Here is a 14,556-nt window from a genome sequence, read left to right as displayed (position 1 = left end):
CGGCAACTGCACTGTTAAGGACCGGAAATCACTGCAGAGGGTAGTGAAAATAGCCCAATGCATCACCAAGAACCAGGGCCGGATTAACGACCGGGCCGTTTGGGCCGCAGCCCGTGGGCCTCTGATGACGAGGGGCCTCCAAAAAAAATCTTTTTTCGTCACTAGACGCCCCAGCATTTTTTTTTATGCCCCTCGTCACTAGAGGCTTTTTTGATGCCCCTCGTCACTAGAGGCCCCAAATAATTTTTTATATTTTTTTAACTTTTATTTAAAAAAAATTTGGAGGCCCCTCGTCACTAGAGGCCCCACATTTAGAAAAAAATATTTGTAACTTATTTAAATTTTTTTTGGAAGCCCCTCGTCACTAAGGCCCCAAATATATATATATATTTTTTTTGACTTTTATTTTTTATTTATTTGGAGGCCCCTCGTCACTAGAGGCCCTTTAACTTTTTTTTTTTTTTTTTTTATGCCCCTCGTCACTAGAGGCCTTTTGGATGCCCCTCGTCACTAGAGGCCCCAAATAAATTTTTTTAAAAAAATTTTAACTTTTATTTTTATTTTTTAAATTGGAGGCCCCTCGTCACTAGATGCATTATTTTTTTATATTTTTTTAACTTTATTTAAAAAAAAATTTGGAAGCCCCTCGTCACTAGAGGCCCCAAATATATATATATATTTTTTTTTACCTTTATTTTAAAAAAATTTGGAGGCCCCTCGTCACTAGAGGCCTTTTGGATGCCCCTCGTCACTAGAGGCCCCAAATAATTTTTTTTATTTTTTTTTACTTTTATTTTTATTTTTTTCACTAGAGGCCTAATTTTTTATATTTTTTTAACTTTATTTTTTAATTTTTTTGGAGGCCCCTCGTCACTAGAGGCCCCAAATATTTGTTTATTTTTTTTTTACTTTTGTTTTAAATTGATTGAGGCCCCTCGTCACTAGAGGCCCCACATTTTTTTTTAATTTTTTTTTCTTATTTTAGAGATCGATGTCATACAATCGTGTGACTGAAATGAAAAAATATTTCATCAACTAAAATATTTAGTCAACAAAAATATTTCATCAACTAAAATATACAGTACGTCACACCCTGCCATCTGCAAGTGGCTAATCTTGAGTATTTTTTCTCCTCTTCATAAGAGTTTCAGGTTTTCCGTTTGAGGTAAAAACAGCAATAAAAAGTCAAAACTTGCATCTCCACATCCCAGCCCCGACGCCTGAATACTTTTACCAACGGATTTCCAGTTCCGCGTTCGCGTTCTGCGCTCTGATTGGCCACTGACGTTTCTGGTAGCGCCAATCGTGTGATGCCTCTTTCTTTCACCGGTTAAGCTTAGGCACTCTTTCGAAGTTGGTTAAGGTTAGAGTTTGTCTTAGAGCAGGGCGATAGAACACCAGCCCTGATTCCATACTCTAACCTTAACCAACTTCGAAAGAGTCGCCTAAGAAATGTCAGTGGCCAATCAGATCGCACCAGAAACGTCAGTGGCCAATCAGATCGCAGAACGCGGAACTGGAAATCCGTTGGTAAAAGAATAGACGCAGCCCCGACACGAATGAGGCAGATTGGGATCATTATTCATGACAGACAGCAGAGACCGGCGGCCGGCGGTGCTTGACCATGAAAACCAGGTTGGTTGGACAATGTTACGGATCCAGCTTTTTTTTTTTTGTGACATATGTGGGGGGGGGGGGGGGGGGGGGGGGGGGGGGGGCTCCACAAGAATCTGGCCCAGGCACCGCAGCCTCCCAGGCAGAACCAACAGGACTACAAATAGTTTCTTCCCCTCAGCTGTCAGACTTCTGAATCAAAACTCTACTTAGCCCACTACACCTCACTGTATACCCATAGCTTATGTAGACTTTATTTAAAAAAAAATTCTCACCATTGCACATAGTACTAACCATTGCACTTTACTGTACAGTTTTATTTATATGTGTCTTATTGCAACCGACTGTTGATTGTCACATCCTGGTTGGACGTACACAATCTTGTTGCACTGTCTTGTACTGTGTAATGACAATAAAGTGAATCTAATCATCTAATCTAAATCTGGATTTAGTCATTTCCTCACGTTTTTTTCTTGTGAATTTCTTGGTACCATTGTTAAACAAACGTAGTGCTGAAAATATACACTTTGACTGTTTTGATAGGGTTAGGGTCTTTACTCTTGGCTACATTTGAAAAAGAAACACAACATTAATTAATACGGTCTGTGTTGATCGATTTATGACGAGGACAGCAGGGGGACAATTGGGGGACCCTACAGCTTAACAGGTTAATTGAAAATGGATACAGTATATGAGTTAAACTCTATTGTGGAAAAATAAGGGATGCTACACATTTTACTGGTCAAATTCCATGATTTTCTCCACAACTATTAGATGACAAATTGCAATTCAATGTTCAATTATTGAATTGCTGATTTGAATGACCAAGGCTTTCTGGCCAGCTGGAGTCTCACATCCATAACCAGGAAACATGACATTTTGGGTTAATGTTCATAGAATTCTAGATCCCCCGTCAGCTTATCTTGACATTTTGACTGGGTGAGAACAAGATTATTAACAAATACCCATAACATTTCCAAAACACGTACAGTATAATATTCCATAACCTTTCCAGGCCTGGAAAACACAACAATCAAATTCAACGACTTTTCCCGGTTTTCCAGGGCCGTATGGGAGCCGACAGCCCTCAGAGCCGAGCGCAACAAAAGAGGAGCTATTGAAACGTCCTGAAGGGTGGAGAGAGAGAGCGGGAGTACAAGCAGGAGGACAGGCGTGTGAGAGCAGACAGAGTGCGTGCGTCTCTCCCAGACACTCTGGAGACTGTTCAACAATGACACAACACGTCTGAGGGGGAGACATCATGCAACAAACGGGCAGCTAACCATAAACGAATGACCTCTGTCCGAAAGAAAAGAAAACAACGGTAAACTCTTGTGATCCGCTTGTATCCCTATCCACACCTTTAAATCCCTCACCGAATTTCCCGAAGGGGATCGATAAAGGAATATCTTATCTTATCTTATGCAATTTAAGATGTATTTAGGAAACACTGGGGAACGTGACGATTTTAATGTTTGGATTTGATCGGATAAAATTATTGATAATTATTATGGTATTGTACATTTGAGTGTAATGACGAGGAGTGATAACTACGGAGGAGGGAAGTGGAAAGAAAGAAGAGGGGAAGAAGGAGAGCAAGAGAAAACAGAGGGAGAGAGAGAAGAGACAGAGGGAGAAACAGAGGAAAAGGAGAGCTGTGTTATGCACCATGTTGACCCTTTCCACTCTGGAACACCAGCGGTGGCACGTTCAACTGCTGAAGCCGCTAGCCAATCGCCTCGCTCCGCTTGCGCCTGTCACCCCGCATCACTGGGGTAAAAGTGCACTGTGCCTCCCAATTAACGAGCCAGCCAGTGACCCCCCCCCCCCCCCCCACCCCTTCCACCCTCCCTCACATCCCTGCACCGTGCTCCACAAGCTCCCATAACTCCGGACGAGACACACAAATAAAACACAACCTTTGTGACCACACCCCCTCCATCGATCTGCAGTTTTCCTTTTTTTCCCCCTTCATGATGGTTCATATAAAATATTGTGAGAGAGAGAGAGAGAGAGAGAGAGAGAGAGAGAGAGAGAGAGAGAGAGAGAGAGAGAGAGAGAGAGAGAGAGAGAGAGAGAGAGAGAGAGAGAGAGAGACAGAGAGAGACAGAGAGAGACAGAGAGAGAGAGAAGGGTGGGTGGGGCGAACAAGGATGTTTCATTGAAACTGAAAAAATAAAGATACGTTTTGCTAAGACAAAATGAGCACCGTTGCACATGTATTTTCTCCTTTTCTCCTGGTTATAACTGTTCACCCTTGTAATCAGATCATGCCTGCTGAGGGGTCAAGAACAAAGCCATGCAAATTGTAATTAAATGTGCAGCGTTGCTACAGGGCCCCGTTTGATCGCTGAACCCTTTCATGCCCCCTAATCACTCCTGACAGCCCCTTCCAACAGATTCTGTGACAAACTTCTCAATTCAACTGGGGGATTTTTGAACTCTGCTTGCTCCTGCGGCCCTGGCTCCGGGTCTGTCAAACAATCCAAATCAATGACCCAATTGACCAGTGGTCCCTCTTGTTGATAACCTCAATGAGCTCTATGTTGCCATTCATTGTCTCGCGGGGGCGAAATGCCGATAGCATTTTCTGGTAATTAAACATTGGTTTGGTCCAAGCTTTTGAATACAAACACTGGGTGGCTGGTTCACATCAAATGGTGGGTTTGGTTGGGGGAGGGCTGTGGGGGGGGGGGGGGGGGCTGCTCATAACGCACACAGGGCAGGACTGGGATGCAGGTGCATGAAGAAGCTGGAATGAGGAGGAGGGTGTGTGTGTGTGTGTGTGTGTATGTATGTATGTATGTATGTATGTATGTATGTATGTATGTATGTATGTATGTATGTATGTATGTATGTATGTATGTATGTATGTATGTATGTGTGTGTGTGTGTGTGTGTGTGTGTGTGTGTGTGTGTGTGTGTGTGTGTGTGTGTGTGTGTGTGTGTGTGTGTGTGTGTGTGTGTGTGTGTGTGTGTGTGTGTGTGTGTGTGTGTGTGTGTGTGTGTGTGTGTGTGTGTGTGTGTGTGTGTGTGTGTGTGTGTGTGCGTGCGTGCATGCGTGTGTGCGTGTGTGCGTGTGTGTGTGTGGGTGGTGGGGGCTGACCCCAGGACTTTCCCACCACATAGGCTAGTGGCGCCGGGACACTCATTAGGTCATTACAATAAGGAAGGAGGCATTTTTTTGTTTTATTAAAAATCTCATTAATCCCAAAACAAAAGAGGGGTACTGACCTCATTGGTGCCCCTGTTATCTGAATATGCCTTTATATAATGGAGCGTCTAATTGCAACTGGGGGCTGTGCGGCTTTCTCTCCATTCTGCCTGGGGATTTGGTTTGTGAGGAGTGAAAGGGGAGCTAAAGAGAATTGGCCTCTCTGACCACTGCTGACCTAATGGAAGCTCAGCTTGTATCTCCACTCACTGTGTGCTGCCTTATATCTATAGAAGTCTTAGTCGCCGTTGAAATTACAGAAGATCTCAATAATTTCCAGTAAATGAATGCTCAAAAATAAAGTCCAGCAAGTAGGCACTTATTCGTCTGTTACCTTTATACCTTTGTGAAGAGGGCTTTCATGTACTCGGCTCCCTCTACAGACTTAAAAAAAAAAATCTGAAGCTACAGGCCCTTGTCACCTTGCCTGATTTTAAAGTTCATGTCACAGACCCTGCAACGTCTGAACTGGGAGTTTGCAAATGCATTGATACATAATGCTGATGCTACACGTTACATAATGTTAAGGATATGGTGATGCTTGCTCAATTTTCTTTTCTTTTCTTTTGTCTGTCTGTGTTTTGTTCTGTATGTTGTAACTTGGTTTATTATTTCTATTGCTGCCATTTTGGTCAGGTATTGCTTGTAAAAGAGATCCTCGATCTCAAGCATTTTACCTGGTTAAATAAAGGTTAGAAGTGAAGCTAAGCTAAATTTCTATTATTTATAAGAAATGAAAATGTATTACCATCTCCACCAACAGTTTACACAACTGTATCCTTAAAAAAAACAAGTATTGTATAGGATGTATTCTGTGGGTCATACAGCTCACCATGTTTATTTTTTATCTTATATCTTTATAGAATGTATTCTATGTGTTGTAACCTACTGATCACCATGTTTTTACGGTGTGGTACTGGCCGTGAGCCGTCAGGGTTTGTCTGTATGTCTGTCCCAACAAAAGTTGACCAATCACAACTCACACTGCTACGTGCACTGCATACAGTACGCCTGAATTCTTTCCCCAATACATTTCCAGTTCCGCGTTCGCCTTCTGCGCTCTGATTGGCCCACTGACGTTTCTGGTCGCGCCAATCGTGTGACGGCAAGTTCTTTCGCCGGTTAAGCTTAGGCACTCTTTCGAAGTTGGTTAAGGTTAGAGTTTGTCTTCGAGCAGGGCGATAGAACACCAGCCCTGGTTCCAAACTCTAACCTTAACCAACTTCGAAAGAGTCGCCTAAGCTTAACCAGTGATAAACTAGGCGTTAGGTAGTTTGCAGGCTGTTAGACCCGGAAATGGGCAAAGACACAGCTTGTCACGCGATTGGGCGCACATGTCACATGACCAGAAACGTCAGTGGCCAATCAGATCGCGCCAGAAATGTCCGTGGCCAATCAGATCGCAGAACGCGCACGCAGAACTAGAAATGTATTGGGGAAAGAATAGACGCATACAGTACATCGAACCACAAGGTAACACATTAGCTAGCTAACAACGTTAATGTTAGCAACGTCCAAGCTCTTATCAACATTAGGAACGTACGTTAGCCAAGCTAACATTTTCAACACTAGCAACATATTGATTGATTGATTGATTGAAAACTTTATTAACAGATTGCAGAATGGGTACAGTACAGTACAGCTCAATACATACAATTGTTAAGGGGATGCAGACCAGAGAAAGACTTTTGTCTTGTTTACATCAGGGTCCCCCATTTTCAATTCATCATAACATATATGACATACACGACATACAGATAGACAGTACTGCTGCATCTATACATTTATGACATATCAGATTTGCAAATACAGTACTGTTTGTGATACAAAAAGAGTCCAGAAAAGAGAGTATATACATTTGACGTAGAAACTGTACATTGGAGGGTAGGTTGGGGGGGGGGGACTGTACATTGGAGGTGGTTGGGTGGGTGGGGGAGGGGGGTTCACTGTACAACTGTACAAGCAAAACTGTACATTGGAATATTGACAAAACCATACTTGGTCATTTACTGTACATTGGGTTGAGTTAGTACATTTACATATATAAAGCTAATGTTATGCAATGTTAGCTACGTATGTGTTACGACCCTGGCTCAGGGGCACGCAACCTATGTGCAAACCAACACCAAAACCCTGTGCTCTAACTCAAAGTGCTACTATCTCAAGGAACTATTAATATAAATGTTAACTAAAGTACTAAGGTAACGTAACCCAACGGACAAGGACTAGAAGAACGTGACAGCTCTTTCTCTAAGCACAGACAGTGCATGTGTGTTACTAGGTCTGCCTTTAAAGCTCCCCAGCAGGTAACCAATCAGCACTAATTGGCTAATTGGCAGGCCTCACCTGCATGCCCGGTGACACAGGAGTGATCAGGCCTCTAGTACATAACAGTATGTTAGCCAAGCTAATATTATAGCCTACATTTGCCAAGCTAATGTTACACAACGTTATCAATATCAATCTGGTAAAAAAAAATATATACAAGTATGTCACCATGAAGAGATTGTATTGAGATTGAGGTTTATTCTATATGTTGGCAGGGCTGCCAACTTTCAGTACGTTTGGAGTGATATTTTAGTGTGTGCCCACTGCCCATGTGTGATGCTGTCACAAACTGCACACCAAGTAACTTACACAGTAAATTTCGCAGAGTAAATTTTACTCAAACTGAGTCCATTTGAGCCCAAGTGAGTAACATTTTACTCAGTTTGAGTCAAATGTACTCAGTTTGAGTAAAATGTACTCTGCGAAATTGACTGTGTACTATCCATGTGTGATGCTGTCACAAACTGAACACCAAGTAACTTACTATCCATGTGTGATGCTGTCCAGGGCGGATTTAGGATTGTAGGAGATCCGGTGCTTAGCCCAGATAGGATATTTTTTTACTTCGACACCACAACCTTTAACGTATACCACCACCTTAAAGCGGACAAAAGGCACTAGAGAACACTTAAATTCACACCCTTTAATTAATGAAACAAACTATAATAATTTATAATAATAATAATAATAATAATAATAATAATAATAAAATAATAATAATAATAATAATAATAATAATAATAATAATAATAATAATAATAATAATAATAATAATAATAATAATAATAATAATAATAATAATAATAATAATAATAATAATAATAATAACAATAACAATAACAATAACAATAATAATAATAATAATAATAATAATAATAATAATAATAATAATAATAATAATAATAATAATAATAATAATAATAATAATAATAATAATAATAATAATAATAATAATAATAATACACTGTGTTTGTATAGCACCTTTCATACAAGAATTGCAGCTCAAAGTGCTTCACAGCAGTACAAAAAGACAGGCATAAAATGAGCACAACATTGGCAGATCAAGAGCAATGCATAAAGTGCAGACATAAAGCATAAAATAGATAGCAGTAAAATAGACAAAGTCAAGGTAAGACATACACACATCGTTTTTCATATTAGGATCTAAGATCTAGGGTTAACACCCCTTCCTGACAGGCAGCGACGCGAGCGAGCGTGATTGCGAAAATGATTAAAATGTATTCGTTTCAATCAGACTATCCTGACCTGCCGCGAGCGAAAGCGAACTGAGCAGCGATGTCGTCCACCCCTCAGATATTCGCTCGCTGTGTCTCTAGTTGAGCGATTACGCGGCCGAGTCCCGCCCCTAAACACTTTTTATTGGTCAAGAATCGCAGGCTGCTTCCCCCCCCCCCCCACGTGTGCTTCCAGGTAACACACACACACACAGACACACTCGGACACGCGCCGCGTCATATCAGGACAGTGTCGCGCGCGATTTTGTCTCCAGTTCGCTCGCTCGCTGCCTGTCAGGAACCGGTGTAACTCGCCGAACGTTGAGCGCCAGGACCCCCGAAAACCAGAGTATAGTCGGGTTTTCATCGTTGTTTCTTTTATTCGATATTTCCATTCATAAAGACATGCCGGCAGCCTGTGTTATCACTGGGGATGGGTCTGAGATCTCAAAAGTCCAATACCTCCGCCTAACACCTTGCGGCCGCTATTGCACTCCATTTGAAACGATGTGGCTTGGTGTCTGTCATTTTGGAAATGACACCAGACCACCCTGAAACTACACTCATATTCACGGCGATATAAAACGGAAATGTATGGATGGAAAAATTATCTGTTTTTTGCATCTTGACCGGAAGAAACTCAATGACAATCGACTATATTATTAGATCCATAGCTATAATATATAATATAGCTTTAGGCCTGCAAACACAGCCACATATCCCCATGTTAAAAGGCGCTGGCCTTTCAACAGTAACAGTAAACAGCGCCATCTGGCACTGAAAGTGTTAATATGCGTCTTTGTTTACGGTTTGGTCACTAATACAAAGTAAAATAGTGCAGTGCAATAAAATAGTTAGTAAAATAGAATAAAATAATGCAGAATTGTTATCATTGTATTTTTCCGGGAGGCCGGTAAGGAGTGCATTACAGTAGTCGAGTCGGCTTGAGATAAAGGCATGGATCTGGTTTTCAGCGTCCTTTTGATTTATAAATGGCCGTACTTTAGCTATGTTTCTAAGGTGGAAGAATTATGTTTTTGTCAACTTGTTGATTGTGATTTAAAGCTTAGGTCTGTGTCTACCATAACACCAAGACTTAACTCACTCAAATCCAGTTAGCAGCTGGATAGACTACAGATGGAAATTAGCTTCTGCTAAATCTGGTGCAAACATATTTTCATGTAACAATGATTAATTGTCAATTTTTTTTAAAAAGAAATTAAAAAAAAATGTATAATAGAAAATAGATTCGGGGCTTTTCAGAAAACATTCGGGGCTTGAGCCCAAGTAGCCACCCCCTAGCCCCGCCCCTGATGCTGTCACAAACTGCACACCAAGTAACTTACTATCCATAGCTAAAGATTGCACAGAGAAGTCACACCATTATTATACTTATTCTGTTGGTCATATAGCTCACTATGTTTCTTATCTTTATAGGATGTGTATTCTATGGGTTGTACTGATCACCATGTTTCTTATATCTTTATACAATGCATTCTGTCAGTCATACAGCTAACCATGTTTAGATGATTTATAGAATGTATCTTATGGGTTTGTTGTGTACCCACTGCGGGAACTGAGGACGATCATAGTTCTTAGAGCACCGTTTTGAGCAAGAAAAGGAGAACATTGCTAAATAGCTGAACATGCAAAGGTGGCTGTAACTGAGTTGGAGGAAGCATGGATGGTGGCCTAGCTGTTGGCCAAAAACACCTCTCCCTCGTGCATTCCCATAATGTTGGCGTGTTCCTTTAAATTCAATCTCTCAGCCACATATTACATTTACATTTAGTCATTTAGCTGAACACTTTTATCCAAAGCGACTTACATGTTCTGTACAACAAGTCAGCAGAAAGGGTACAACTATGGCAGCTAAGGGTAAGCAACATTGTTCATCAAACAGTATCGGACTTGAGTTTTTGATTGATTGATTGAAAACTCTATTAACAGATTGCAGAATGGGTACAATACAGTACGGCTCAATACACACAATTGTTAAGGGGATGCAGACCAGAGAAAGACTTTCGTCTTGTTTACATCAGGGTCCCCCATTTTCAATTCATCAGGACATATATGACATATGACATACAGATAGACAGTACTGCTACATCTATGCATTTATGACATACCAGATTTGCAAATACAGTACTGTTTGTGATACAAAAAGAGTCCAGAAAAGAGAGTATATACATTTGACGTAAAAACTGTACATTGGGGGAGGTTGGGTAGGTGGGGTGAGTTTGGGTGGGTGAGGGGGCTGTACATTGGAGGTGGTTGGGTGGGTGGGGAACACTGTACAACTAAGCAAAACTGTACATTGGAATATTGACAAAACCATACTTGGTCATTTACTGTACATTGGAGGGGGTTGGGTTAGGACATTTACAGGGGCCAGTTTCGAATTGCAGTCTCCCGTAGGTGTTCTTTGAGAGTGGTTTTGAAAGTGGGTAGTGATTCACATTCCTTTACAGCTTTGGGTAGGGCGTTCCACATTGATGTGGCATAATTGCGAAACGTGTTTAGTCCCTTGTTTGAGCCGAATCTGGGTTTAACATGATTTGTGGAGCTCCCTCTGGTGTTGTGATCGTGGTATTCACTGACCTTTGGGAAGTATTTTGACATATACATGGGTACCTTGGTCATGTAGTGTATCTTGTAGACCAGGCCCATTGCAAGTTGCTGTACTCTGTCGTCTACTCTAAGCCATCCTAGGTTGTCAAAGTGGGCAGGGGTGATGTGGGTTCTAGGAGTAAGGTCAAGCAGTAGTCTGACTAGTTTGTTTTGAGATGTTTGTAAATTTGTTTTTAGCGCCTTTGAGGTGCTTTGGTACCATGAGGTGCACGCATAGTCGTAGTACCCTTGCATGAGTGCTCCTGCCAGAGTCTTCAGGGTATTCTTGTTTACCAGTGCTACATACTTGAGTGAATTAGATTGTAGGTAATAATATAGGCAAGGTAGATTCCTTAGTAGCATAGTGCATATTAGTGAAAGACTGAAGTTTTTATTTTTTTTGGAATCATGGAGTTACTGGTCTGCCTCTGCATATGGGATAGCAAAACCCAAACGACTAAAACCTGTACTTCAACAGTGGGGAAGAGAGTGGACTTGAATAGCCTATTTGGTGTTCATACTCACCTCTCCGTAGAGTATAAGTCTTCCAAGTCTTGATGGATCATCTAAAGCTACCCTATAAACTGCTAAAATCCTTTATGCATTCACACACACACACTGACCTGATGAATAGAACCCACCTGCGAGTGGTTAAACCTCAAATCTTACTAACCCTAACCTCAACCGTTACCTCAACCCTTACCTCAACCCTAACCTCAACCCTTACCAACCCTAACCTCAACTCTTACCAATCCTAACATCAACCCTAACCTCAACCCTTACCTCAACCATAACCTCAACCCTTACCTCAACCCTAACCTCAAACCTTACCTCAACCCTAACCTCAATCCTAACCTCAACCCTAACCTCAACCCTTATCAACCCTAACCTCAACCCTAACCTCAACCCTTACCTCTACCCTAACCTCAAGCCTTACCTCAACCCTAACCTCAAATCTTACCAACCCTAACCTCAACCGTTACCTAAACCCTAACCTCAACTCCTACCTCAACCCTAACCTTAACTCCTACCACTACCCTAACCTCAAACCTAACCTCAACCCTTACCTCAAACCTAATCTCAACCTTTACCTCAACCCTTACATCAATTCTTACCTCAAGCCTAACCTAAACCTCACTGGAAACTCCACACCCCACCCTAACCTAAAATAGACATCAATACAAATATTTTCAAAGTGACAAAAACCCCAACTAAGTGGAAATAAAACTAGGAGTCTATGACATTTTGAGTCACTTAAACACTCCATGTACCAATATGACTATGTGTGTGTGTGTGTGTGTGTGTGTGTGTGTGTGTGTGTGTGTGTGTGTGTGTGTGTGTGTGTGTGTGTGTGTGTGTGTGTGTGTGTGTGTGTGTGTGTGTGTGTGTGTGTGTGTGTGTGTGTGTGTGTGTGTGTGTGCGTGTGTGTGTGTGTGTGTTTGTGTGTGTGTGTGTGTGTGTGCATGCACCTGTGTGCGTGTGTGTTTGTGCGAATGTCCTCAGGGTCTCTGGTTGACAGTGAGTAGGGGATCAACAGCAGATTAAAGCCTTCAGAAATTGGGGTCAACTCAGAGCTATTATGGCTCCTGAAGCCATTCCCTTACACACTCACTCATACTACCACACACTCACTCATACTAACACACACTCACTCATACTAACACACACTCACTCATGCTAACACACACTCACTCATACTAACACACACTCACTCATACTAACACACACTCACTCATACTAACACACACTCACTCATACTAACACACACTCATTCATACGAACACACTCACTCATACTAACACACACTCACTCATACTAACACACTCATTCATACTAACACATACTCACTCATACTAACACACACTCATTCATACTAACACACACTCACTCATACTAACACACTCATTCATACTAACACACACTCACTCATATTACTAACACACTCACACACATTCACTCATACTAACACACACTCACTCATACTAACACACTCATTCATACTAACACACATTCACTCATACTAACACACACACATTCATACTAACACACACTCATTCATACTAACACACACTCACTCATACTAACACACACTCACTCATACTAATGTGACAGATCGTATCGGACTCCTCTGCGTTGTCTATTAAATGCTGATGCCCCGAGGGAGAGTCGAACCCGGGTCTCGCGCTCTGCGGGCGACGACAAAGACCGCTGCACTAAGAGGTGAATTCACTTCTGGGTACCGTACCTATGCGTCTATTAACCCTGTTATGGGGAAGTGAGTTTAACTCGCAGCCCGCTTACTGCCACAGTCACTTCTCAACACACTTGTTTTCTTGTGACTGTGGATATACTCACGGACCTCCGTTACACTAACACACACATACATTCATACTAACACACACTCACTCATACTAACACACACTCATTCATACTAACACACAGTCACACTCACTCATATACTAACACACACTCATTCATACTAACACACACTCACTCATAGTATACTAACTAACACACACTCACTCATACTAACACACACTCACTCATACTAACACACACTCATTCATACTAACACACACTCACTCATACTTTCACACACTCACTCATACTAACACACACTCATTCATACTAACACACTCACTCATACTAACACACTCATTCATACTAACTAGAGCTGGGCCATTAACGGCGTTAACGTGCTGAGTTAACGCAAGACTAGTATCGTGCAATAATATAATTGAGGCCGTTAATCTAATTCTCAAAGTTATGGTCTGGGAGTGTGATGTATTGTCCTTAAATACTTGCCGTAGTGCTGTGGTACCCGGAAGTGATTGCACGTATGTACATGAGCTGTAGTCTGAATAATGTGTCAAACTAAAGTAGTGGTCCGGTAATCATTGTTATACAGGTGAGGTTAAGAAGTCCTCAGGATATAACACAATTCGGCGATGAGGACGTCTGAATCTGCGCAATGCAAGAGAAGTCCTTCGGGACCTTTGTTTACCATGTTAGCTTAGCGAGTTAGCATGTTAGCTCACGTCGTGGCCCGGCACTTGGAAACATCTACAAGAAGAGGAAATCCACTTTACACACTAAAAGAAGGATCGACTGGACTATCGTGAGTGTTTACAACAGAAATGGCTTGGGTTATTGGAAATATTGGACCGTTTGATGACAATGTGGAGTTATGGAACTGTTACACTGAGCGTTTTGATTACTTCATTATAGCTAATGGAATTGAAGAGGACAAAGTAGTTCCCACATTTCTGACTGTAATGGGGCCCGGGACATTTAATTTGTTGAGAAACCTGCTTCTGCAGCAGTGTGTGTGAGTAGCCAGTCTGCGAGAGACTGTTCTATTTATCAGGCCATATTGTGCAGAAGAGGAGAGCTAGTTTGTCATCCGGCCAATGTGAACAAGCTGGTCTGCCTGAGTGACTGGTGGAAGAAGGAGAAATAGAGATTGGACTGATTGAGTCAAGCCATGTCACATAGTTCAAGTTCAAGTTTGAAATGCTTCTTTCTGTTTTGCTCCTGAGAGTGTGCTAGATACTG

This window comes from Notolepis coatsorum, assembly GCF_963971535.1.
Source record: "Notolepis coatsorum genome assembly, chromosome: 9".
NCBI classification, from domain to species: Eukaryota; Metazoa; Chordata; class Actinopteri; order Aulopiformes; family Paralepididae; genus Notolepis; species Notolepis coatsorum.
The sequence above is the reverse complement of the archived record's forward strand: the minus strand, read 5'-3'. Positions refer to the sequence as shown.